Source organism: Puma concolor, chromosome B1 (genome assembly GCF_028749965.1).
Source record: "Puma concolor isolate L17-30 chromosome B1, mPumCon1.1.hap2, whole genome shotgun sequence".
NCBI classification, from domain to species: Eukaryota; Metazoa; Chordata; class Mammalia; order Carnivora; family Felidae; genus Puma; species Puma concolor.
In genome coordinates, this window is record NC_141670.1 from 140361745 (window position 1) to 140387364 (window position 25620).

Consider the following 25620-nt stretch of genomic DNA (forward strand, 5'->3'; position numbering starts at 1 on the left):
CATCAAGATAAAAATCTTCTGCACTGCAAAGGAAACAATCAACAAAACTGAAAGGCAACTGACAGAATGGGAAAAGATATTTGCAAATGACATATTGGGCAAAGGGCTAGTATCCAAAATCTATAAAGAACTCCCCAAACTCCACACCCGAAAAACAAATAATCCAGTGAAAAATTAGGCAGAAAACATGAATAGACACTTCTCTAAAGACGAACCAGATGGCCAACAGGCACATGAAAAGATGCTCAACGTCACTCCTCATCAGGGAAATACAAATCAAAACCACACTGAGATACCACCTCGTGCTGGTCAGAGTGGCTAAAATGAACAAAGCAGGAGACCATACATGCTGGCGAGGATGTGGAGAAATGGGAACACTCTTGCACTGTTGGTGGGAATACAAACTTGTGCAGCCGCTCTGGAAAACAGTGTGGAGATTTCTCAAAATTTAAAAATAGTTCTACCCTATGACCAGGCAATAGCGCAGCTAGGAGTTTACCCAAGGGATACAGGAGTGCTGATGCATAGGGGTACTTGTACCCCAATGTTTATAGCAGCACTTTGAACAATAGCCAAATTATGGAAGGAGCCTAAATGTCCATCAACTGACCAATAGATAAAGATGTGGTTTATATATACAATGGAATACTACTTGGCAATGAGAAAGAATGAAATCTGGCCATTTGTAGCAACACGGATGGAACTGTCTCAAGAGTGTTATGCTAAGTGAAATACGTCAGGCAGAGAAAGACAGGTACCATATGTTTTCACTCATATGCGGATCCTGAAAAACTTAATAGAAGACCAGGGGAAAAAAAAGAGGGAAGGAGACAAACTATAAGAGACTCTTAAATACTGAGAACAAACTGAGGGTTGATGGGGGGGTGGGGGAAGGGGAAAGTGGGTAATGGGCATTAAGGAGGGCACCTGTTGGGATGAGCACTGGGTGTTGTATGGAAACCAATTTGACAATAAACTTCATATATTAAAAAAAAAAAAAGAAACCAATTTGACAATAAATTATATTAAATAAATAAATAAATAAAAATAAAATGTGTAAACTATTAACCAAGAATATATTAAATCAGAGTGTTTCACTTTTCAATTTATGTGAGTGAAAGGACACCTACTGCATTTGATTTGATGTTTTTATTTATCTGCATTTTCATCACTTACACGTTTTTAAGAAACCAAACACTATATTCTCTTGAATTTCCTGGTTTTTTGTTTTAATTTAAAATTCCAAATTTAGGTTCCTGATTATAAAGTAAATGTGGAAATTCTCACCATTTTTTTGTTGTTCAATCTAAGGTAAAATATCAAGCCATGGGCCCCAAAGAACTTATTATACCTTTGCTATGATAGATAATACTAGCATTGTGCTAGATAATACTGAAGATTATGAAAATAAAGACTGAGCACTTGATTTACTAATTTATTTAATAAATATTTATTGAACAAAGAAAAAAATGATCTATGTTGACTTTCAAGTAATTTTTTATGTTTATTTATTTATTTTGAGAGAAAGAGAGAGAGACACACACAAAGAAAGAGACAGAGCAAGTGAGGCAGGAGCAGAGAGAGAAGGAGAGAGAATCCCAAGCAGGCTCAGTGCTATCAGTACACAGCAGGAAATGGGGCCCGAACTTATGAACGCCGAGATCATGACCTGAGCCGAAACCAAGAGTCAGATGCTTGACCAACTGAGCTAACAAGTACCTCTGATTTTAAAATTACACACTAAAAGAAATGTTTTTTTTGATTCTTTTTTTTTTTTATGTTTTATTTATTTTTGAGTGAGACAGAGAGACAGAGCGTGAGTTGGGGGGGGTGGGGGACACAGAGAGAGGGAGACACAGAATCTGAAGCAGGCTCTAGGCTCTGAGTTGTCAGCACAGAGCCCGTCGCGGGGCTTGAACCCACGAACCACAAGATCATGACCTGAGCTGAAGTCAGACTGAACCACCCAGGTGCCCCTAAAAGAAATGTTTTTAAATGCTTTAATTTTTTATCTTAGATAAACTGAGCAAAAGCAAGAAACAAACAAACAAAAAAGTTTAAAAACTTAAATCCAATCTTTTCTTTTCAGAGAAGCATATTTGTTTGATTTTCCAAAATATTGCTTGAATGAGGCTTTAACATGGCAGGTCAGCTACGCAAACAGGAAATTTATCAGTAATTTATCAGTAAACACATAACTGTGTTTTTCCACAAGACCAAGCTGTCCCAGTGATTTCCCAGTAAGTGTGTTTACTTTATTAAAGATCTATTTTCATAAGCTAGAGGTCATTACTAATCATGGCTGCCATGAAAATGCCATAAGTAAACCGAAAAATAGGCACATTGAACAAACACCACAGTAGAAATCCAGGCTTAGAAATAGTCATTTACCAAAAAATTAAGCCAAGGTACTTATCATCTTTAATATGTTCCCAAATCTTTCCAATTTAGAGACTGCCTAATGTTATATTACAATTACTTGTTACCCCCTCTATACCTCACAGCAGTTTGTATCTGTTATTATAGCATGTATCATGTTGCATTTTTATAAAATGTTATATGCGCCTTTTTGTGGAAAAGGATTTATGACACATGTCACTTACATGTCTGCCTTTGTACCTGGACTGTGAGCTCCTTAAGGACAGAGAGTAAATCTTTATCTTTTTATCCCCATGAACTGTGTTTGGTGCCTACAATTATACTTTATAAATGTTGAGTAAAATAAAGAATGAATAAATGTTTCACGGACCCTTCCACTTAACTGAATTACTGAACTCCTGTTTATTATCACCTTGATTAGTTTTCTGTTTTAAGTACTTCAACGCTCAATTCTATGTAAGCTAACCAGCTTCCAAGTATATACCTGCTTGTAAAATTAGATGATGACTTATGCCAAGAGTGTAGAATGACAGCTTAGTCCTGGGTCTGGTTCCCTGCTGGAGTGTAGGCATGCTTGGCAGTGTCTGGTTAATTCACAAGAGAGACCCCCATTTGCCTTTTGGTGTTGAGTGAAGAAGAGAGTCCTGGTGACAAAACTGCTGGGATTAGACACATGTGGGTATGTTTGGCAAATTCTGGAGTCTGCTCCAAAGTAGGTTAGGGGACTGTGATATCTTCTGGAAGAGAATTAATTTTAAAAGAAAATAACCAAGCATGACAGACCAAGCCAATGGCACATTTTTCCTTATTTTGGAAGGAAAGAGAATTCTGTGCTCAGCCAGGTCTGTCACTTGGATTCGTCTCCTCTGCCCGCCATTAGATGCAAGGAAGGCAGAAGGATGATAAGCCAAAGTTGGAATAACTCTCTTAATAAACTCTCCAACATTTGGGGTTCTGGTTTAAAGTACTCTGGGATCCGTCAAATAGAGTGTAACACAAAGTAGGGTCAGCCATTCTGCTTCTGCCCCTTCCCCAGCAGCATTTTATCATATTCTACTACATAGTCTTAAGGGAAGAAGTTTAATCTCCTATCTTCATGTTTGCAGAGAAGGAACCTTATTCTCCTCCTGTTGGGACTGTGGTCTTTGAAAGTAAGCTTCTAGCTTCTCTCCCAACCCCACGCCTGCTTCCCACAAAGGAGGAACAGGAGCTCGTTTCAGGGAGAATGCCCACATGTTGAAAGTGACTCTCCTGCACAGAGATCTCTTGCTCTGTAGGACCCCTCAGGAGAGCAGTGGACACTCAGAGTCTCTGGCTCCCTTTGTTTCCGTACGAGAAAGCACAAAGGGAGAGAATCAACCTCGTACCCTTCCCTCTCTACTCTCTGGTCAGCCAATAACTGGGTTGATGAGGCAAGTCTGTGATCTTCCAAGCATCTGCCTGGGTGCTGAGTTTGCTCCAAACATCCATCTTCCCAATCCACCCCAGGCTCCAGTTGGCCCCAAGGTCTGCATTTGGATGGGGATGGGATAAAACACTTTGATTTTAGATCCAAATTGCATTCTCCAATCCAAAGTGTACCCAAGTTTGCAAGACACATTGGGGACTTTCCCAGTTCATTAACAATCTGGTTCATTAATAAACTCGTAAGTGATCATCAATTAACTATCAGTTCCTAGAGTCTGTACTTTATCCATTGGGATTAGATAGGGAGTCAGGGTGGATCATAACCTCCTCTCCCATACACCCGAGATACTGCTCTGCCACAGTCAAGGCCCAAGGAATCAGTGGGCTTTGCCCAACAGGGTAGTGGCAAAGGAGTGACATGCGCCCTAGAAAAGCCAACATGGCAGGCCTGATGGAGCAGTGGTGAACTATGCTTGGAGTAGCTGGGCGTTGGTGGGGGGCTGCATTGCCTAGCAGGAGTCTGTTCATGATTGCACGTGAGAATACAAGATACTACCTGATGGCTTCCAGAAATGTTTGAGGCTAGAGAAGCTTTACATGGCTAGTGAGGACCTGCATCATGTTGGTGAAGCCAGTGATAATTAAATTATTCTTCTAAGTGATCTCATTCACTCACAAACTGCTGGCTGCCAGGAAATCATGGCTACCCTTATTCTACTCTGTAACTGAGCACTTGTTCATCAGAGCACCTTGTCTAAAGCAGGCGATTATAGTAGGGATATGAACTGATTAATTCATTTGAAATGCTCATCATTCACATATTGCTGTGTAAAGGATTGCCAGTTGAAATAAGAAAGCCACTATTGTTAGGAGGTGTTAATGTGCTAGCTCAAGAATTTTAAATTATGTTTTGTTCATTTCTGAGTGAGTTTGGAGTATGAGTAAAAAGTAAGTCTGCAAACTAGAACTATGAAGGCTTATTCCTTAAATAATGTTTTAAAGCCGATGTCATTATCCGAAACTGATTCTCTATGTCCTAAAGAAATTCTCTTTCTTGCCGCCTCAAAACCACATTGCGGATCAAAACTGTTTGTTCTCAAAGTGAGTTTTTTTCAGCTAAGTTATTATTTCAGAAGATAATGCCAAATCTGCATACAGTTTACATTTGAAAACTGTTCCAACAAATAGATGCTACTTTTTTAAATTTGATTTTTGACTCATCTCCTAAATATACACAAATATACGCATGCATACACAAAATTTTATTTTGCTCTAAAATGCATCTTTCATCTATAAATATTATGGTTATAATTTTAGACATTTCCTTTTTTCTCTAAACAATTACTTATTCTCTTCCAGATAGTGGCAATATTTGGTTCCTAATTTCATTAAATGAAAGCTAATAAAATTCTGAAATCACAGAAAAATTTTCACTTGTACAAAATTTTATTTATTTGTAATAAATCTTTTCTATTTATTTATAATATTCATATGGCTTCTATTCTTTTTCCTCTCAAGAGTAATGTTTATATTAGTTTTTCCCTATCTTCTGAATCAGTATCAGAGATTTTTTAAACATCAAATTTGCATCTAAATTGAGTTTGACAAACTTTCATGTCACCCAACTATTCCATGTATTTAAGGGATTAGTTACAAAATGACACGTGTTCTCGATATTCTAAACAATTCTAAACAAGGCCGTGCTTGGGATGTTTTTCCAACTGTGTTGACAAACGGACAAATAGAAATTTTTTCTGCCATCCTGCCTCAGTAGCTTTATCTCAAAGTTAATAATGAGAGTGTTCTGATCACAGAAAGGTAGTTTCTGATCACGGAAAGGAGTAGGACTTTGGAGAAAAGGAGACCAGGGCTCAAACTACTTACTAGTTGTGTGATCTTGAATAAGTTATTGCACCCCTCTGGACCTCAGTTTCTGCATATGTGCAATAGGAATCAGGCATGTGTGCCGGGCAGATTAAGCAAGACACTTTTTGTGAGTACTTGTAACATGGTAGGCGCTGAAAAATGCCAGTTTTATTATCTCATAACATACTTCTTCCTGGAAGCCGGGCCATTTCTATGGATTTAATATGCCATTCATCTTTTTAATAGTTATAGAGTCATGGGACTTTGGGACTATAGGTTACCTTCGAAATCAGTTATTTAATGGAATTTCACAGATAGGGAAACCAAGGCACTGGAAAGTTAAATGGTGCAGAGAGTCCTTTTCTATACGTTTTGTAAAATAAGGAAATTGGAGCCAGAATCATCACTTGCTCACATTTCCATCTGAAAATGGTAGGAACAACCAACGCTCACAAAAGTGGCGATAGGTGTGAGGCAAACTTCATGACAGTTCATGGTTCATACCTCAAGGAAGATAAACCCAACCTATTCTGAGAGAGGGATTTCTTCACTTTACTATTACGATGCATCTGAATGTTTTGTAGAATCCTGAAAATTATGAACTGAATGAACATAATCAGTTGTCTAATATCGAAAGAAGTAGACATTGACTGTGATTGATAATTCTACATCCCAAAGATATTTCAGATGCACTTTCATTTGCGACTGTTACTATCATTATCAACTGGGCCTTGAGAAGTAAGAAACTCGATGGGGTGCCTGGGTGGCGCAGTCGGTTAAGTGTCCGACTTCAGCCAGGTCACGATCTCGTGCTCCGTGAGTTCAAGCCCCGCGTCAGGCTCTGGGCTGATGGCTCAGAGCCTGGAGCCTGTTTCCGATTCTGTGTCTCCCTCTCTCTCTGCCCCTCCCCCGTTCATGCTCTGTCTCTCTCTGTCCCAAAAATAAATAAAACGTTGAAAAAAAATTTTTTTAAAAAGAAACTCGAGGCCCTAATTCCCATGAATTTACTACGTAAAGAGGGTTTCATATTCCTCGGCAGAACTAAAGGGTTGGATTAAAGGCGTATTTCCCATATTGCAATCCTTTACATCACCACTTCACAATTTTTATTGCATACATATCTGTAATGTTATTTACTTTTTCAAATGGCTTCACTTTTTAAACTTAACCTCATCCTAAACCATAATGTCTAGCACATTTGCTATACTGATTTTTTCTTTTTAAAAATTGTTTTTAGTATTTATTTTTGAGAGAGAGAGCATGCGTGAAAGAGAGAGGCAGAGAGAGAGGGAGACACAGAATCCAAAGCAGGCTCCAGGCTCCGTGCGATCAGCACAGAGCCCGACACGGGGCTGGAACTCATGAACTGCAAGATCATGACCTGAGCCAGAGTCGGACGCTGAACCAACTGAGCCACCCAGGCGCCCCGATTTCATTTTTTCTAATATAAAGATAATTTCATGACTATTAAAATAAATACCTGTCTAAATACCACCTAAAATCACCTCATGTACCACTCTGGCTTCCTTATGGCCCGGCAGAATCTCAGTCTTACTCCTGCTCATCCCCGAGTCTAGTCGGAATAAAGTAAGATTTGCGACCACGAAACCCTTTCTATTCTCAAGTGTTTAGTCTGTGGGATAAAAAAGCCACCACCTTGGATCCATGTGCTTTTTGGGGGGAAGGGAGTTGTGGTAGGATCCATGTGCTTTTGAGTAAGCACTAAGAGAACACGAAGGCAAATCCGGTAAAATTTCCTGTTTAAAATATTGTTTAAAGGATCTAATCACCACCATGAGAAAGTATATTTTCAGATTACTTCCAATGGCATCAAATTAAGTCCAAATCTTTCATAGCAATTTGTACTTACCCAAGGACACTTGATCTAAAAACTAACATTCTTTAATAACATTCCTAAAAGACTATGGAAATTTTAACAAGCCCCAAAACAGCATTCCTTCAAAAATAAAATATTTGAATAGGAACAAGTGGGAGAAAGCACATAAAAAATTAGCTCTCATTAGTGAAGAATGTATATTTTGGAAAAGCTCTTGGAGAGTAAAAGGAAATCCCAGCCCCACATAAACGTTCCCTAGTAAACCTCTTTCTTGATTGAACTGGTTCATTTTCACAAAATTCTTTCTCTTCACCAAGAACTTAAAACTGCATTTCACCATTTCTCTCAAATTTAACAAGTCTATTTTCTTTTAGGTTTCACTAAATGCGTAAGTAGAATCATGGCTATTTTCTATTAGATACGTAGGTGATGCATAGATGGCATGGATGTAGATAAACATATACACCCACATATTCAGGTGTATGTATACAGATATCTGTATAATCAACACATACACAGAATGCTTTACTTGGAGGGACTTTAAGGTTCATTGAGCCTAGCACCGCCCAAACTGTGTTATACAATTTGCATGCAATGTTAAGGCGTTTCCTTTACAAAAAGGAATCCATGGGGTGCCTGTTAGGCCTCCGACTTCAGCTCAGGTCATGATCTCATGCTTCACTGGTTTGAGCCCCGCGTTGGGCTCTGTGCTGACAGCTCATAGCCTGGAGCCTGCTTCAGATTCTGTGTCTCCCTATCTCTTTGCCTGTCCCCTGTTCATGCTCTGTCTGTCAAAAATAAATAAAACATTTAAAAAAGGGAATCCATGATGAATTGGATTCAACAAACTTATAGGGGCACCTGGAGTGGCTCATCCGGTTAAGCGTCTGACTTTTTATTTCAGCTCAGGTCATGATCTCATGGTTTGTGGAGCCTGCTTGGGCTCTCTCTCTGCCCCTCCCTCGCTTGCACTTTCTCTCTCTCAAAATTAATAAAGATTTAAAACGAACAAAACAAAACAAACTTAACAACTTAGAACACTACATATATATTGAATTTTCAGGAAGGGCATATAGCAGTGCTTCTTAAACTTTAATGCATCTAAAATTGCGTATTGCGTAGTTCTGGGATGGGATCTGGCATTCTGCTTTTCTAGGAAGCTCCCCAGTGAGGCTGATGCTCCTGGTCCAAGAACCAAACTTTGAATAGCAAGGGTATAGGTTTCCTAAAACTTCTTTTACTTGTGAAACTAGTAAATACGCATGCCCTCCTTATACGTAATTGTTTTTTTGAGATGGTTGGTTGGTTGGCTGCCTTGTTGATTGGTGTTTGTTGGTTTTGAAAGTAGACATCAGGGTTTTATACTTTTTGAGACTATTAATATAGCTGAATCCCCTCATTTTATAAGGATGGTGAATATCATTTTAAAAAATCACTCTGAGTTTACCCAGTTGACTTTTACCTTTTCAGTGGCTTTGCTTTGTTTCATTCAAGTTGTAATTTGGGAAAACTTCAAGTCCTGCACCATTGTGAGAAGGGGTGAAGGACATAAAAAGACATGTGTTTTTTGAGTTCTCTTTCAATGCACAGTGAAAGATGTGCACTTTACAAGCACAATAAAAAATGTACTTGACTCCTATAGCCAGACGAAATTTTACTAGCAAACAATTGTTTGGATTTATATTAGACATGTTTTTTGGTTGGCTGTCGAACACTTAATCATGGGATCATACAGCAAAGTACCCGAGTGCTTTAGGTAGCCAGCAGGCCAGCCACCCAACCCTCTTCCACCTCCTAATCCACTCACCACCATTTACCTCTCTATCCACTTGTCGAACCATGCACTCATCCACTCACAAATCCAGTCTCCACCCATCCGTTCAGTCATGCGACCACCACATGTCCACCTACCTACACAACCACCCACCCATCCATCTCCACACCCATCCCTTTACGTTAATTTGTTGAACAATATTCACGTGACATGGTTTCTTTGCAAACAGAGGAAAGGCAAAATTACTCTGTGAGTTTAGGGTAGGTAAAAGAGCAAATGACAAAAAAAAAAAAAAAAAAAGAAAAAGAGTAACTGTCATATTATTTTAAAATCTCCTAATATACAGTACTTCCTTATGCACTAAACTCCCAATCCGTAAATAAGAGTTTTTCAGTGGTGATTTTAAACAGTGGCTGGGGTGGTGCTCATGTAGGGAGACAAACAAGCTGCCTGTGAGAGGAGATCTGAGTTGTCTAACATACCTCCTTAACCTGACCTTCCTCATTCTTCACTCCATGAAGTGTTCATTCAGTCCTTTGCTTCCACATTTCCTAGCGTTCTCCTTCATGCTAGTCTCCAGCCAGCTAAACTAAGTTACTTGAAATTGCCCAAACCATGCCCGTAACTTTTCTCTCCAGCTGGACTGCACTTCCTGTCCATCCTGTATTTCTAGTTCACAGCTTAGTATGTCTCTTTTCTCCCAAACGTTTCCCCAAATCTGCTTTCCCTGATTTGTCATCCACACTTCTCCTGTGGTAATCACTACTTTGACCTTGTATTCTAGTTATTTATGGGTATGTTGATCTCACCTATTAGGCACAAAGCTCCCTAGAAAAAAAAATGAGGTCTGTGCCTGATTTTCTTTGCATTCTTCATAGACTCTCAAACAGAGCCACTCAGTAAATTCATTCCTTTCTGGAATGAGTGAAATCCACATAAACTTCTGATTGAATGAAGATTGAGTGTGCTGATTTCATGATTAACTAAAGAGTTTGAAGCCAAGAAATATCCCAGTGCCTATAAAATTTTATTTAACTATATTGGTTCGTTATTATTCTGAATCTTTTGTAAAGTATTTTGCCAAGTCCTTGCCTGAGGATGCTAGTGTGTTTCAAAGTGATGTTACAATCTTGATTTAATTAAAGTGCTGACCTACTAGGGGCACCTGGGTGGCTCAGTCGGTTAATCGTCCAACTTCGGGTCAGGTCACGATCTTGCAGTTCATGGGTTTGAGCCCCCCCATCGGGCTCTATGCTGACCTGCAGAGCCTGTTTCAGAGTCTCTCTCTCCCCACCCGCTACCTCTACCCCACTTGCATGTGCACTCCCTCTCTTTCTCAAAAGTAAATTAATAAACTTAAACAAAAATAAAATATTGACCTTCTGGAGCATAAGCTATTAAAATAATAAAGAATAAAATAATATATTCTTACTTTTAGATATATTAATTCTTACATTATTTTTCCCTCTAAAATATTCCTTCTATTAATAGTCGATTCAATGTCAAACTTGTAAAGAATCACATAGAGTTTTAGTCTGGGACTTAATGTCCAGTGACAATTTCTACTATAACCTCTGGCTTTCAGATCACGTTGGGGATGCAAAGTCTTTTTACCATTGGCAAAATTCTTACCCATCCTTTTTCCATTTAAGAAAATGATTATAGTTTTTGTTATTGCTATTCATTCCTTTACGTTGTCTCAAACATTATATGAATTCTTAATAATTATTATGTGAAAGAGAGAGATAAAGAAGAAAAGAAAATGACTCAGCTGGTAGCTCAAAATAGTATCCTACAGATTTGTCCCAAGGCTGGAGATATGACTGCATTTATGTTAAAATCTTTATTTTCTGAAAAACATGTTTCTTCAAGTCCAACATCTTTAGGCATTAGTTTTAGTATCTTTGCTGATTGTATGATTGTATTGAGGTAGACCTACATTGTACCTTTGGTGTTTCTTTATCATCAAAATCTTTAAACTTTTCTTTTTTAAATATTTATTCATTTTTGAGGGAGAGAAAGACGCAGAGCATGAGTGGGGGAGGGACAGAGAGGGAGACACATAGAATCTGAAGCAGGCTCCAGGCTCCGAGCTGTGAGCTGTGAGCACAGATCCCAATATGGGGATCAAACCTACAAACCATGAGATCATGACCTGAGCTGAAGTCAGACACTTAACCAACTGACTCACCCAGGCGCCCCCAAATCTTTGAACTTTAAAATGACAATGTTTGCTACAGCTTGGGTAGCAGAGAGGTGAGGTCCATCCTCCACCCCACCCGAGGCCTCAGAGCCAATCTGGGTCAGTGGCGGGAAGCTTTGAGGTGCTGCAAGGGGCACACAGGCCCAGTGCACACAGCTGCACCATGGCTTAGCTCACTGTTGTCCTCTGCAAGGGCTACCATGGAGGTCACGTAACCATCCGCCTTGACCTGAGTGGCTGTACTAACCAGCATTTCTACCACATTGTGACTAGTTACAAGTATCCCAGGGATGGCCGTTGGTGGAGCAACTGGGCTCCTATGATCCACTCCCCAATAGTCATGGAGAGAAAATGGTCGCTCTCAACCTGGACCAGATTTAGCATTAGATGGGCCGTGGGGCCCACCTCTTTAAGCCTGTGGAGAAGTCTCTGGGTCTTTCTGGCTTTTTCCCTCTGTATCCCATGATGATCACAAATGCTGAGAGGCCATGAAGGCAAAGGACACATGAAGTCCTCTTAACATCTCAGAAAACTGATACAGAGTCTAGAGAAACAAAAATGAGCTGACTTTGAAGACCGGGCATTAGGAAAAAGGTCAAAGTCCTCTTACAACACTTGTGCAGAGTTCCGAGTTTTATTAGATTTGGGAGTCAATAAAGTGGAGTTTTCTAAGTCAAAAATAAATAAATAAAATGACAATTTTGAGAATTAGCTACCATACCTATTTTTACTTTGGATCGTGACAGGAAAGCATGAAAAGGGTTTCATTGGCATTGATTTCGTTGTTGATGTAAATTTACCGGGACCTTTTCAGACCATAAGTCAACTGGCAAGTGCTGTAGGATGGAGCTGCTCCCACAATTGCCCAGGAGCTCCTGTTATCATTCCTCAGTGGCCAGACTTTGTCAGCCCTGTCAACCGAATGGACTCCTTAAGTTGAGAGACATCACTTGATTCCAGTGACCGTGAACAAATTTAACACATGTATAAAATGTTGTCATGACCAGAGTTCTCCATCACGTCTCCCTGCCAGGTGACCCTCTGTAACTGCCATGCTTCTGTTTGCCTTTGGCTTAGGACTATGGCCTTGGGCTCTCTGACCACCAAGAATGGAGTGATTGTGGGGGTGCCTGGGTGGCTCAGTCAGTTAAGAGTCGGACTCTTGATCTCGGCTTAGGTCATGATCTCAGTGTTTGTGAGTTTGAGTCCTGCATTGGGCTCTGCACTGACAGGGCTGAGCCTGTTTGAGATTCCCTCTTTCTCCCTCTCCTTCTGTCCCTCTTGGGCTCTCTCTCTCTCTCAAAATAAATACATCAACTTAAAAAAAATGGAGTTATTGTGGTTTAGGCACCTGGAAGTATTGCCCTTTCATTAAAGAGGAACAAAAGAAGGAAGGACGAGAACAGTACGTCAGCCTAGCGGTTTTCCTTCTCTCTGTGCCTTGAACAGTTTAGCAGACAAATGTTGGGACATACTTTTTAATTTCCAACAGTGTGAAGGGCACTTTTTCTTCAGTACTTACAAATGGGTCCTCTGGCACTTACTGGAAGTCCCATCTGGCCTGCCTGCCTTTGGAAGCCTCTCTTGACATTGGCATCCTCCACTGAAAGTCCCTCTCCTCCTATCCCGCCTCCCTGTCAGCTGCCCAGGATAGAGCGCCTCTGAGAAGTGGTCCCCGAGGGACACTCCCCAAGCTGGCATGTACCAGCTCTCCTTTTTCTCATGTATCTGCCAAGTCTATAGCCCAGCCCCTCAGTCTTCCCCACCAAACCCTTTACCCTATGAGGCCTTGGAGGCAAGAGGGACCAGGGGAACTATCAGTACTTTCTCCTCTAGAAACCTGTAGACAGACTCATTTCATCATTTCTAGCATGGTCTCCCTCAGAAAAGATAGTTTAAATTGCAAACAATCCACTTTGCAGGCAATTGGGAACACAGACGGTTTGATTTGGGGACACTGTGTGTTTACGTTGAGGAAGTGAGGTTGCATATACAAACTACTGTCTGCTGCTGAGTGAGCACTTAACATTTTTTGATACATAATTGAATTCTCTGAAGACAGGAAACAGTAGGCAGCTGGTCTTGCACCCATTCAAGAAGCACTGTGCTCCTTTACAGCAAGAGAGCTGAACTAGGCAATGAACTGTGCTGTCCGGACTGGGGCTAGGTATTTTGTCAGTCATTCAAAAGTCTCTTCTGATGGTGTGTCCATCAAATAGCAGGTCTGGGATATACTGCTCAGAGATGCTTTGTCTTATTCTTTGAAGATTAGAGTGGGGAGGGAACGGGAATCCAAAGTTGCACATAATTTTTTCTTTGCAGCTGGAGAAACTGAGGCAATGAAAAGAAGGACATTATGCAGGGGCCCAGAGGGGAGCCTGCAATTTTGAGAAAATGATCTTCATTTACCCTGTCATTTCCACGTAGCTGGTTGAAAGCTAATCTTATTTTTAGATAAGCTTAGTTGTCTGGGTTATTATTGGCCACTCATCACTGGGATATGTGGTATGTTTCAGGAATAAGGTTGGTCAGACTTTATATGTGATATGTAAGTCAGACTTATATCAAGTACAAAATTTAAAAAATAGGTTTATTTCCTTATAAAACTATATTATCTTTTTTTTAACGTTTGATTTATTTTTGAGACAGGGAGAGACAGAGCATGATCAGGGGAGGGTCAGAGAGAGGGAAACACAGAATCTGAAACAGACTCCAGGCTCTGAGCTGTCAGCACAGAGCCCGACGCGGAGCTCGAACTCACGGACCGCGAGATCATGACCTGAGCTGAGGTCAGCCGCTTAACCCACTGAGCCACCCAGGCGCCCCAAAACTATATTATTTTTGTATAAATTTGTATTTATTTATTTTTGAGAGAGAAAGAGAGAGAGAGAGAGAGAGAGAGACAGCATGAGCAGGGGAGGAGCAGAGAGTGGGGACAGAGGATCCAAAGAGGGCTCTGCATGCACAGAACAGAGCCCCATGCAGGGCTCAAACCCACAAACTTTGAGATCATGACCTGAGCCAAAGGAAGTCACTTAACTGACTGAGCCACCCAGGTGCCCCCATGCACAGTGTTCTTTATGTCCATCACTATGATTATTAAGATCTTGTCTCTCACATCAATAAAGCTCCCTTAATGAGATAAAAAAATGGTTCCACAAACTTAAACGCTTCTAGAAGTCTTTTTTTTTAAATCTAAACTAAATTTTGAAAAAGCCCAGCACAATATGTACCAGAGTTTTTAATAAGATAATTTTTCATATCACATTAGGAAATTTAATCTCGTCATGAGACAAAGCAAAATGTTTTTTCCTTTCTTTTGCATAGGAGATAATAGGTGGCTTTCCAGATGAGGGGCCAAAAAGCTAAGCCTTCTGCTTGGGCATCTCCCCTGTGGGTTTCCATCTCTAAACAGTGGGCATGAGGTCTACCCCTATCTCTCTCTTTGACTGCATAAAGGCACTCGGAAAAATTCTGGACCTTAACCTCCTGAGGAGAAGAGTCTCTTGGAGAAGAGACTCTTCCATCTATCCTGAAATGCAAAGCAACTCTAAACGGTCCTTTTTGTGCTTTATCAGAGATGATGGAGATTTTTTATTTTTCATCCCGGTTACAAACATCTTCAAACTTCAATGGACACAGTTCCCTTCCTGTTACAAGAGAATTCTGGAATGCTGGGTCGATCTGTGCGCCAGGTATCGTCACCCCAAAGAGGACAGAGTTGGAAGAACAGATTCTGTTGCCACTTTGCCATGTACTCCTTTCACATCCACTGTGGGGAATGGGTTTAAGGGTGTGGGATCCTCAGTGAGGTAGCCATGATTTTAGAATGTTCTAGTTGTCTCTAGACTCTCTTGCTTGGCAATGGGATTATTCTATATTAGAAGAGCTACTGCTGTCCTCTCCAAGGAAAGCAGGAAACATTTTTAGGAAAGACTAGAAACATATTTTTATAATTATGATAACACTGGGCTGTTCTTGGATCATAAATTAGTCTCTTCCTTCTTAACCTTCCTTTCTCTTTTTCAGAGATTGGCCAAAAAGTTACAAGTATTTCAATTCCTATTCTTTAAGGAGATTTTTGAAAATTTTTCATGTTCTTTCTTCCTTTCTATGTGATTTTATTAAGGAGTCGTGATTAGCATTCATAGTAGTGTCTATTCCCCTTGTCCCTTTACTTTTTGTTTGTAAATCATTGGCTGTTTTACAACTTTTATTTATGAAACAATGTTTATGGAAGAGACAATTTACATTTCGGAAAGAGTCCTTAGTGATTAAGAGAGAGAGCTCTGGAGCCAGACTTCCTGAGTTCAAGGCCCAGCTCTTCTAACTACTAATTTTGTGAACTTGGCAAGTTACTTAAACACTTGTGCCTCAGTTTCCTTACCTGTAATATGAGAATAATATCTTTTCCAAGGGTTTATTTGTAGGATTAAACAATTTAATACATATAAATGCATAGACCAGTACCATACAAAAGCAGAGGCTCAAGTCATATATGATTCTTGCAACTATCATCATTAGTGTATCTTTAGACAGTTAATAAATATATTATATGGCAACCTATGACATCCCTCTTAATGCCTAAGAAGCTACGACTGATTTTTTGTTTCTAAATTGGTTAAAACCAACATATTTCCCCCTCTTTAGATAACTATTTATCCAACATAACTTTCTGAGGAAAGCTTAGCTTTACTTAGTTATCTAATGAGATAAAGTATACAAAGTACTCTGCAAATCGTAAAGTACTATACAAATGTCATTCATTATAACGCCTACTACTAAGAAAATCTCTATTTACAGATGCCATTATTTAAGAGAGGTCTTATCTTTCCTTTTGGAAATAAATTTGAGGTTATTTTCCCATAAAGAAAGATCTTCACGGAGTCTCAAAGATCTCAGAGTAAGATTTGTTGATGACATTTTTCATTATTGGGATAAGGATTTAGATTGTATCAGATTGAAACACATTTGCAATTTCAGCTTTCCTTCAACAAAGATATGAACAGATTGCTGTCTCTTGTCTATAAAACAAAACAAAACAAAGCACTCTTGGTTGCAGGAACTGCAAAAATAAATGTTAAATAAAATAGGTGCCTAGAAACTTCGACCGTTAGGTCATTTGATGTGTACTGAATTTGGCTAACTGTAATAATTGCGTATCTTAAGAAATTTCCTAAGAAGGAGACATCCAGTCTGCAGACCAACACTTAACTGCTGAGATTTCTTAGACTGTCACACACAGTATTCTCTCCTTCTTCAGTTTCCTTTTGTACACACAATGCAAGTCTCCCCTAAATAAGACCCTATCATGATACATATTATCCTCTTCTCAGGCTGTCAGCCCTATACAATCTGGCATTTCATTATCAGCCTATAATGTTGTCATACATAAAGTTATTTCCTGAGTGTATTTGCCTCCTTAGGTAAAGTTTAAGCCCTTGATTAAGGATCATACTTTATACTGTTCATAATCTTTTTACAATGGCCAGCCAAGTCCTAAGCATATAGTTGCTCAGGGAATGCTGATTGATTGGTTGATTGATTGATTGATTGATTAATCAAAACTCACGTGAGACTCTTCTAGAATCTAATGAGACAAAACCCACCTTTTCCCCAAATGAAACAAGACCTCATAGCAGAGTTTTTTCACTTTGCTCAACCTCTTGTACAGCCTTCTCTGACGCTCCTGTGACGGGCAGATAAAGCACTACAAAGGAGAAAGATCTCTAGCTGGAGTTTAAAATGTCTGGACTTCAAGTACTGAATGCAAGCAGAATATTTAACCTCCTTGACCATCAGTTTTCACATCAGTAAAATGGGAAAAATGATGTGTGCTGCCTCCTCATTTTGAGAATTGGGGAAAATATTTTATATAAAATGCCTAGCACAATGTCTTGTGGGGGCAGAGTAAGAGTAGGCTGGTAAACACATACCAAAGTGGAGGTGCTGATTTGACATTCACGGTGGTTTTCTCAAAGACTCAGTGTGTCCAAAACCAAGCTCATGATTTCCCCCAAACCTGGTCCTCCTTCAAAGAATGGCACCATCATTTGCAGCAATGTGGATGGAACTGGAAAGTATTGTGCCAAGTGAAATAAGTCAGTCAGAGAAAGACAGATACCATATGTTTTTGCTCATATGTGGATCCTGAGAAACTTAACAGAAGACCATGGGGGAAGGGAAGGGGGAAAAAATGAACAGAGAGGGAGGCAAACCATTAGAGACTCTTAAATACAGAGAACAAACTGAGGGTTGACGGGGGGTGGGTGAGGTTGGGGAAAATGGGTGATGGGTATTGAGAAGGGCACTTGTCGGGATGAGCACTGGGTGTTTTATGGAAGCCAACTTGACAATAAATTATATTAAAAAAAATAAAACTATATATAAATGGTGACAAACTAAAAAAAACAAACAAAAAACCCACAAAAAACAAAAACAAAGAATGGCACCATCACCCATCCACTTATGTAAACTAAAGTCTGGAATTCATCTCTAACACCTCTCATACCTTCTCCCATACCTCCCGTGCACAAACCAACACAGACTCATTACCTGCTGAGTCTTCCCACACCTCCCCACCTGCCACAACTACCAGATCGGTAGAAACTACCGTCATCTCCCACTGGGTCCACCACAACACCTCCAACAGAGCTTCCTGCATCTACAAGTGGCTCCAATCTCCTCAGAGTACAGGAGCGACCTTCCTTTTATGAATGCAAATCAGATCTGGTCTTTCCCTTGCTGCCTACCACTTTTAGAAAAACAAATCCCCGAACCCTTCACTTGGCCCATAACATCTGGGATGATCTGGCCCATACTCTGCACGACATTTTCTGTTTGCCCCTCCGTATCCGCATCATCCCTCTCCACCCCGTCCTGGGCCCCAGGAGCTGACTTTTATGTTCTGCCTCAAGGGGCTCCCTCTCTGTATGATTTATAGCTCATTTGACTAAAGAAAGATGGGAGATGGGAAGGCAGCTGGAAATTGCAGCACGGTATTTATTCCCCTGAATGTCTCCCTGCTGTGTAACCTCAGACTGGTTGCATCTCCTTACGGCCAGGGCTTCTGTGAGCTGTCTCTTTCCTGTAGCTCTTGTCTTTCATAAACACTCACGCCTTCCACTGTGGTGCCCAGGCATAGTGACAGCTTTTCATTCTTTTCCACTTTGCATTCATAGTGGGTGCTGTACATCCCTTGTAGATTCCCCTTTACCATCCAGACACCATTGTAAAGAGTCCCTTGATTCACCTGTCCTCAGTGGCCCTGTTTGAGTATGCCCTGTCTTCTGCTAAACCCCTGACTGAATCATTCTTCCCTCCTCAAGCCACTGGCTTTTCAGTGCTTCAAACATGCCAGGCTTCCTTCCACTTCTACCTGGGTGAATCTTTCTCTTCCCCTAGTTAATACTAATGCACCCCTCAAGTCTCAGCTCAGATATCGCTTCCTCATGGAAGCTTCTCCTGACTTCCAAAATAGGTCGAGTAACTCTACCGTATGCTTTCCTACTCTGTGCGGTTTTCCACAGCGCTTATCATTGGATAACAAGCACATCAACTAAATAAAGTATGTCTCTGCCATTATTGTAGAAGCCACATCTGTTTTGCTCATCACTGTGCCCAGTTCCTAACACACTGTGTGGCACGTGTGGTCCTTAGAACATAAATGATAAAAGAATGAATGCATTCAGTTTGGTAGCTGCTATCTAGAAAAATGCCAGTCTTGAGGACTGTATAAGTGGATCCCATTTATTTACTTTGTAGATCCATGTTCCATACACTTAACCGGAGACAAAGATTACTTGTCATTATTTCTTCCAATCACAATTTCCAAAGCCAAGCATTTCAAAGTTACACGAGGAATTCTCCGACTGCCGACTTGCCTCAAATGACTATCCCTCTCCTCTTTCTCTGTTCCTCATTGAATCGTTTTTCCCTTCCCATATTTCCATTATTTCTTGTTTGTAGCCTGGGATGCCCTCCCCTCTCCACCTACCCATATCCACATAACTAACTTCTTTAACTCCGTCAAGGCTTTGCTCAAAAGATTCCTCAATGGGGCCTACCCTAACCACGCAATTTAAAATTTCAGAAGCAACCTCCTCTCTGAATCAGCCACGTCTTGCTCTGTTTTTCTTGATAACTTTTATCGTCACCTAAAATCACTGATATTTTTATGACATTTATTATTTATTGTCTCCTCTAGTAATATCAGGTATCTCGAGTGCCTCCAACAGCACCTGAAACATAGTAGGCCTTCAAAAATGTTTGTTGATGAATTTATTTCATGCCCTTTTCTCAACCTTTTACTTGTCTGCACCTCTTTGTTCACATCTCTTCTTTCCCCCACAAACCAAAAGGCAATTATAGATTCCAAGATTGTTTCTTGCCCCTTCCTCTGCCTACACAAAACTTTACCTAGACAAAAATGGATGAAGGGGAGTGGGAGATACAGGCTTCCGGTTATGGAATGAATAAGTCATGGGAATAAAAGGCACAGCACAGCGGACATAGTCAACGGTATTGAAATAGCATGGTATAGTGACAGATGGTAGCTATACTAGTGACGAGCATAGCTTAACATAGAGAAGTTGAATCACTATACTGTATACCTGAAACTAATGTAACATCACGTGTCAAGTATACTCAAATAACATTTTTTTCATTAAAAAATAAAGAAGAAAGAAAAACTTCACCTAAACAAAACTTTATGATGAAAAAAAATTTTTTAAAGAAATCTCCTGTGTTTTAAAGGAAATGCCATAAATACTTCGTAAATTATTAATTGAGCAATGTGAACACAGAAATCATGCTTTTTGGATTAGATGTCCCGCACTCAGTAAATGTTTTGTTATGAGAGCAATAAAAATGAAAGCAGATGTTAATGAAAGTCCATAAAGGCATAAATAAAATGCCTAATCTCTATTTGCTAAGCAAATAGAGAATTCCTATTTCCATTTTACCTTCAAGTCACTTTAGAAATATTGCATAAAAAGCAAATTTGTCATAGAATCTAACAGTAGAAACTTCTTGTGAATTTGTATGTATGCCAGCCTGTGTTATTTCATCATTGATGTTCAGAATAATTAGTCAAGGCTCTGCAAGCTCCCAGAGTGCCTTCTGAATCATCCAACATTACATTCTCCATTGAGTGTTGGTTATCCGTGCCCTGTGGATGTGGTCACCCTTCTGTAACTAGAGTATTTCAACCAATCAGTCTAACAAGAAGTACCTGTTAAATGACTAGTATGTGCTCATCCTACCACTGTTTTATTAACCAGAACAGTGTGTCTCTGAGGATGCTAAATACCGAGAATCTCCTGTATCACTAACAACTACAAATAACTTAGTCTGAAATTGCTTTCACCCAGATGCCGCTAAATGGCTGAGGAAAAGGAGAGGTGAAATCTGGTTACCATTCCTGTCCTTTCTCATCCCTTCCTGATGCAGCCTCTTCTCTGAGGCATCTACCTCCTATCTCCTCGTGATTAACCATATTGAAACTCTAATTGTTTCTTTTTCCTTTAAGGGAAGCACGGTAGAAAATTTTATCTGAAATATTTTGTGAATCTTTTCCCCCTTTTACATTACATGTTAATAAAAGGGTAATTAGGAAGTACAGAAGGGAAAGCAAAGAAAAATCAATTCCTAGTTCTCCCACATATTTCATCATGGAAGGTAACTGCTGTAAATTTGGGGGAGTTATTTATTTTCATGGTTTTTATACACACACACACACACACACACACACACGAACAGTAATCTGAAACATGTCCATGGTGGTAAGCTAGAAAAAGAACAGCCCAACCCTATAAAAGTGGCATCTATAAAAAACATACCTAAAAGAAAAAAAGACAGAATGAAAACCTAGCCTCTAGGGTAAAGGTTAACAACTGAACTGTCATTTAGAGTTGATGATTTGCTTTCCCCTAAGCTTAAGACTTTCAGGGAATTAGTTTATGATCCCAGGCAGCTTTCTTGTCAGGGGGAGGGTGCCCAGTTAGCCCTAATTATTACATTTTGTTTCACATTCCCACTTAAACAGCTAACCTTTTTTCTAATGGGTCTGGACTCTGGCAGCCACAGCGTGAACTGACGGGAGGGGGCGGGGTGGGGGGAGCTGTTCTTTCTCTAAATGGCCTTTTGTGTGAGGATAATGACCCCACTCTCTTGAATAGGGTTTTTCTCTACTTGCTGTAGCTAAATGCATCATTGGAGAAAACAAAGCAAAGAGAAATTGCAGTAAAATGGTACATAATGGCCTCCTGGGATGGAGAGTAGGCTTGGCTCTCAGACTTCCCTCTCTTCTTTTTCTAAAGTTTCATACAGAATAGTATTTTACCTGGGAGGTGGGGAAGGTGGAGAGGGAGGTGGAGACTGGCACCCTGAGTGATTTGGGCAATGTTTCAGGTTGTGATTTGAGAAGACAAGCTGCCACTGAGTTAAGGGGTGCCTAGCAGTCTTCTCAGTAGAAATAATTCTCTGCTTCTTGATCCAGAGCCTGGGTCAGAATAAGTGCTCAGAAATAAGAATTTCTTCCTGGTCAACCTCAGGCTTCTGAAAGACACTGGTCATTCTTGTCCTTGTGCTACAATTCTGTTGTGATACTTGAATTCACCACATCCATGGTAGGTGGGTGAGGGGTGGGGCTTGTGAAACAGACGAATGAAAGCTTTCAGAAACCCAGGTTATGTGTTAAGATTTAGAATTATGTTTAAAAATTCCTTATAATAGGAGCAATGGTATAAAAGTTCACAAAACTTGGGGCGCCTGGGTGGCGCAGTCAGTTAAGCGTACGACTTCAGCCAGGTCACGATCTCGCAGTCTGTGAGTTCGAGCCCCGCGTCAGGCTCTGGGCTGATGGCTCAGAGCCTGGAGCCTGTTTCCCATTCTGTGTCTCCCTCTCTCTCTGCCCCTCCCCCGTTCATGCTCTGTCTCTCTCTGTCCCAAAAATAAATAAACGTTGAAAAAAAAAATTAAAAAAAAAAAAAGTTCACAAAACTTTAAGACAGATTTTGATCCACCTGGTTTACATTTAAAATTAAATAAGGGAATATCTAGATTTCTCTGTAGTCTCAATAATAGGTTTCATTACCTTGGTGTAACTTAAAGTCACAACAGGGCAATTTTAAGGTCTAAAGACTCCCTACTCATACTAATTCACTATCCTCTTCTGTTGACTCTCTTCCTGTATGTAAAAAGCACTTTGCAAATTGCTAGACATTTTATAAATACTAGCCAGTGTGATCTTCTCCTCTAGTAAATTCCCTCCATCGCTCCTTATTTACTGGGTGCTTACTCATTACAGCCAATCCATTTCTCCCACCTCATCCCTTGGGTATTTTAATGGTTTCATTTAATGAAGTAATAACCCATAATGGGTTAATAAAGGGCAGTTAAGGATGCTGGAGTACAGCCCTTGGAAGATCTGTAGGGTACTTCTCTAAGGTGATTCATTTCCCCCTACTTCTGGGTGCCTTAGGTACCTCATCTTAAAGGGGGGTAATAATGATACATATCTTCTTTACTCAAACAAGATTGGGTATGGCACATGTACGTGTGTTTACTATTTTTTCAGGTGGGCCTCTGCATCAGCCAGAGAGCAAGAAACAGGACTGAAACACGGACAGAAGGGAGCTGAGGAGATTTTCACTCAACAACTAGCTTTGCAAGGAGACACAACTGTTAGGAATTACAATATATATTAGTTGAATATAATCATTTTTGTTTCGTCAGAAGAGACTCTGAATAGGTTTTAAGCAAGTTGCACTTTAAAAAATTTTTTTTAGGGGCGCCTGGGTGGCGCAGTCGGTTAAGCGTCCGACTTCAGCCAGGTCACGATCTCGCGCTCCGTGAGTTCGAGCCCCGCGTCGGGCTCTGGGCTGATGGCTCAGAGCCTGGAGCCTGTTTCCGATTCTGTGTCTCCCTCTCTCTCTCTGCCCCTCCCCTGTTCATGCTCTGTCTCTCTCTGTCCCAAAAATAAATAAACGTTGAAAAAAAAAATTAAAAAAAAAATAATAAAAAAAATAAAAAAAATTTTTTATAACGTTTATTTATTTTTGAGACAGAGAGAGACAGAGCATGAACAGGGGAGGGTCAGAGAGAGAGGGAGACACAGAATCCGAAACAGGCTCAGAAACTGTGCTGATGGCTCAGAGCCTGACACGGGGCTCAAACTCACGGACCGCGAGATCATGACCTGAGCCGAAGTTGAATGCCCAACCGACTGAGCCACCCAGGTGGCCCAAGCAAGTTGCACTTTTATAAAACAGTATTCATTTTAAAATTTGGTGAAGTTTGGAGAACATTCAAGCAATCCAACTCCTTCTCAGTGAAGATGTAATCCAGCCATTTATATGGATTCCTACACTTCCCAGACAATTTGAGGCAAGTGCAGCTTTGCCCAATAGTTTCGGGCTGCATGGCACTAAAGGGAAATACTGATCGGTTTATAAACCCTGCCTTCACATGTGGACTAAGTGCCTTTGACCCTTTCAAACTTACACTTTAGATGTGACCTAGTCTTTTTTTTTTTTTATGAGTTTATTGATTTACTTTGAGAGATACAGACAGACAAGGAGGGGCAGAGAGAGAGACAGAGAGAGAGAGAGAGAGAGAGAGAGAGAGAGAGAGAGAGAGAGAGAATCCCAAGCAGGTTCCACACTGCCAGCACAGAGCCTGATGCAGGGCTTGAACTCACAAACCATGATATCATGACCTGAGCCAAAACCTAGAGTCAGATGCTTAACCGACTGAGCCACCCAGGTGCCCCTAGATATGACCTAGTGTTTATAACCCATATGAGAATCTGAAAGGTAATGAATGTTTTTAATGTAGGAAGGCTGGTATATCTTAGACTGACACTCCTCTTAAGTGCTCTCTTTTGGTCTCTACGTGTGTCATCATGAGTTAAACCATTTACTAGTGACCTGGATCAGTGCAGACAGGCTTGGGAAATTTACAAAGCAGATGTTAAACAGTGAAGGCTAAAATAAAGAAAGGTCACAGACTAGGGGGAGGACGATTACAATTAGATCGTTACTGATGAAATGGTGACATTCTGTGTCCCTTTACACTACATGTGAAATTCATTCACTCATGTATTCACAAATCTTTACTGAGTATCTCTTATTTGCTAATCATCATATTAAGGTCCAGGAACACAGAAGATAAATAAAACACGATTATCATTTCAATCAGGAGGTCACATTCTACTGCAATATATGGAATGTAAGTAACAAAATAATAGCTCTCATTCAAGGACTTCTCCTGAAAATCATTGTTAAAGGGTTTTCATGGCCTAAGAGATACTAATTTGTATACTATATTTTAAAATTTACCTCCTTGGAAAAATAGTCACTTACTTGTATGAAGTGTATTATAGCACTAAACCATTTATCTTTAAGAATCATCATGAAGTTCACCTACATGTTGAAATAACTAAAAGTCTCACGTGTCAAAATGATATTTAAATACTTTTACATCCTTTCGTTGTTTAACCCATGCAAATGAAATTGTTACATCGGGCATCAGAATTGTACATGAATTTATAGTTTTAGAAATTTCCACAAATATTTGTCAAGAACTCAGGGAGAGTAATGTTTCTTGTGTAGTGCTAAACATTGGAAATGGGGGAGGGGATTTAAAAACCATAATTATGGTCCGGTTTTCCGTAAAGTGTGCATCTGCTTAAGTGTTAATGATGGCGTAAACAGGAAGGAGTACCTTGCGTGCCGTAGATACATATCTCATCTATTAAGAGGGCACGTGAAACTCCTGTTCGAAAAATAAGGAAGTGGGTGGGGGCAAGGGAGGAAAATTTGCTTCGGACTTTTAAACTGTAGCTCCTGACTTTCTTATCAGAAGACAGTTCTTAAATTTGAAACCCCAACCGATCTAAGCAAATTTTTAGCTTGCCAACTGATGAGTTTAGAAACGACACCCGCCTGTTGTTGCTTGATTTTCTTTCTGCTTCAGTTGTTCTTTCAAATAAAATGCTGAAATGCCAAGGAAGCAATTTTCAGAAACACATTGGTAGAGAAAGCGCGGCTATATATTGAGATCACATGTAGGTGGACCTCACTGGTATTTACCGAAAGCCTCTATAACATCCTAATATTATTTAAAGGCAGAAAAATCCATGCTTAAGGAAGG

At 40.1% G+C, this 25620-nt stretch overlaps 1 protein-coding gene and 1 pseudogene across 5 annotated transcripts in view; both read left to right on the forward strand.

The window, feature by feature from the left end:
* Window positions 1-25620, forward strand: part of RASGEF1B (RasGEF domain family member 1B) — a 612828-nt gene that overhangs the window by 506312 nt on the left and 80896 nt on the right. The gene's annotated exons all lie outside the window — the stretch shown is intronic.
* LOC112858757 (small ribosomal subunit protein bS16m pseudogene) lies at window positions 11630-13949 on the forward strand (annotated as a pseudogene).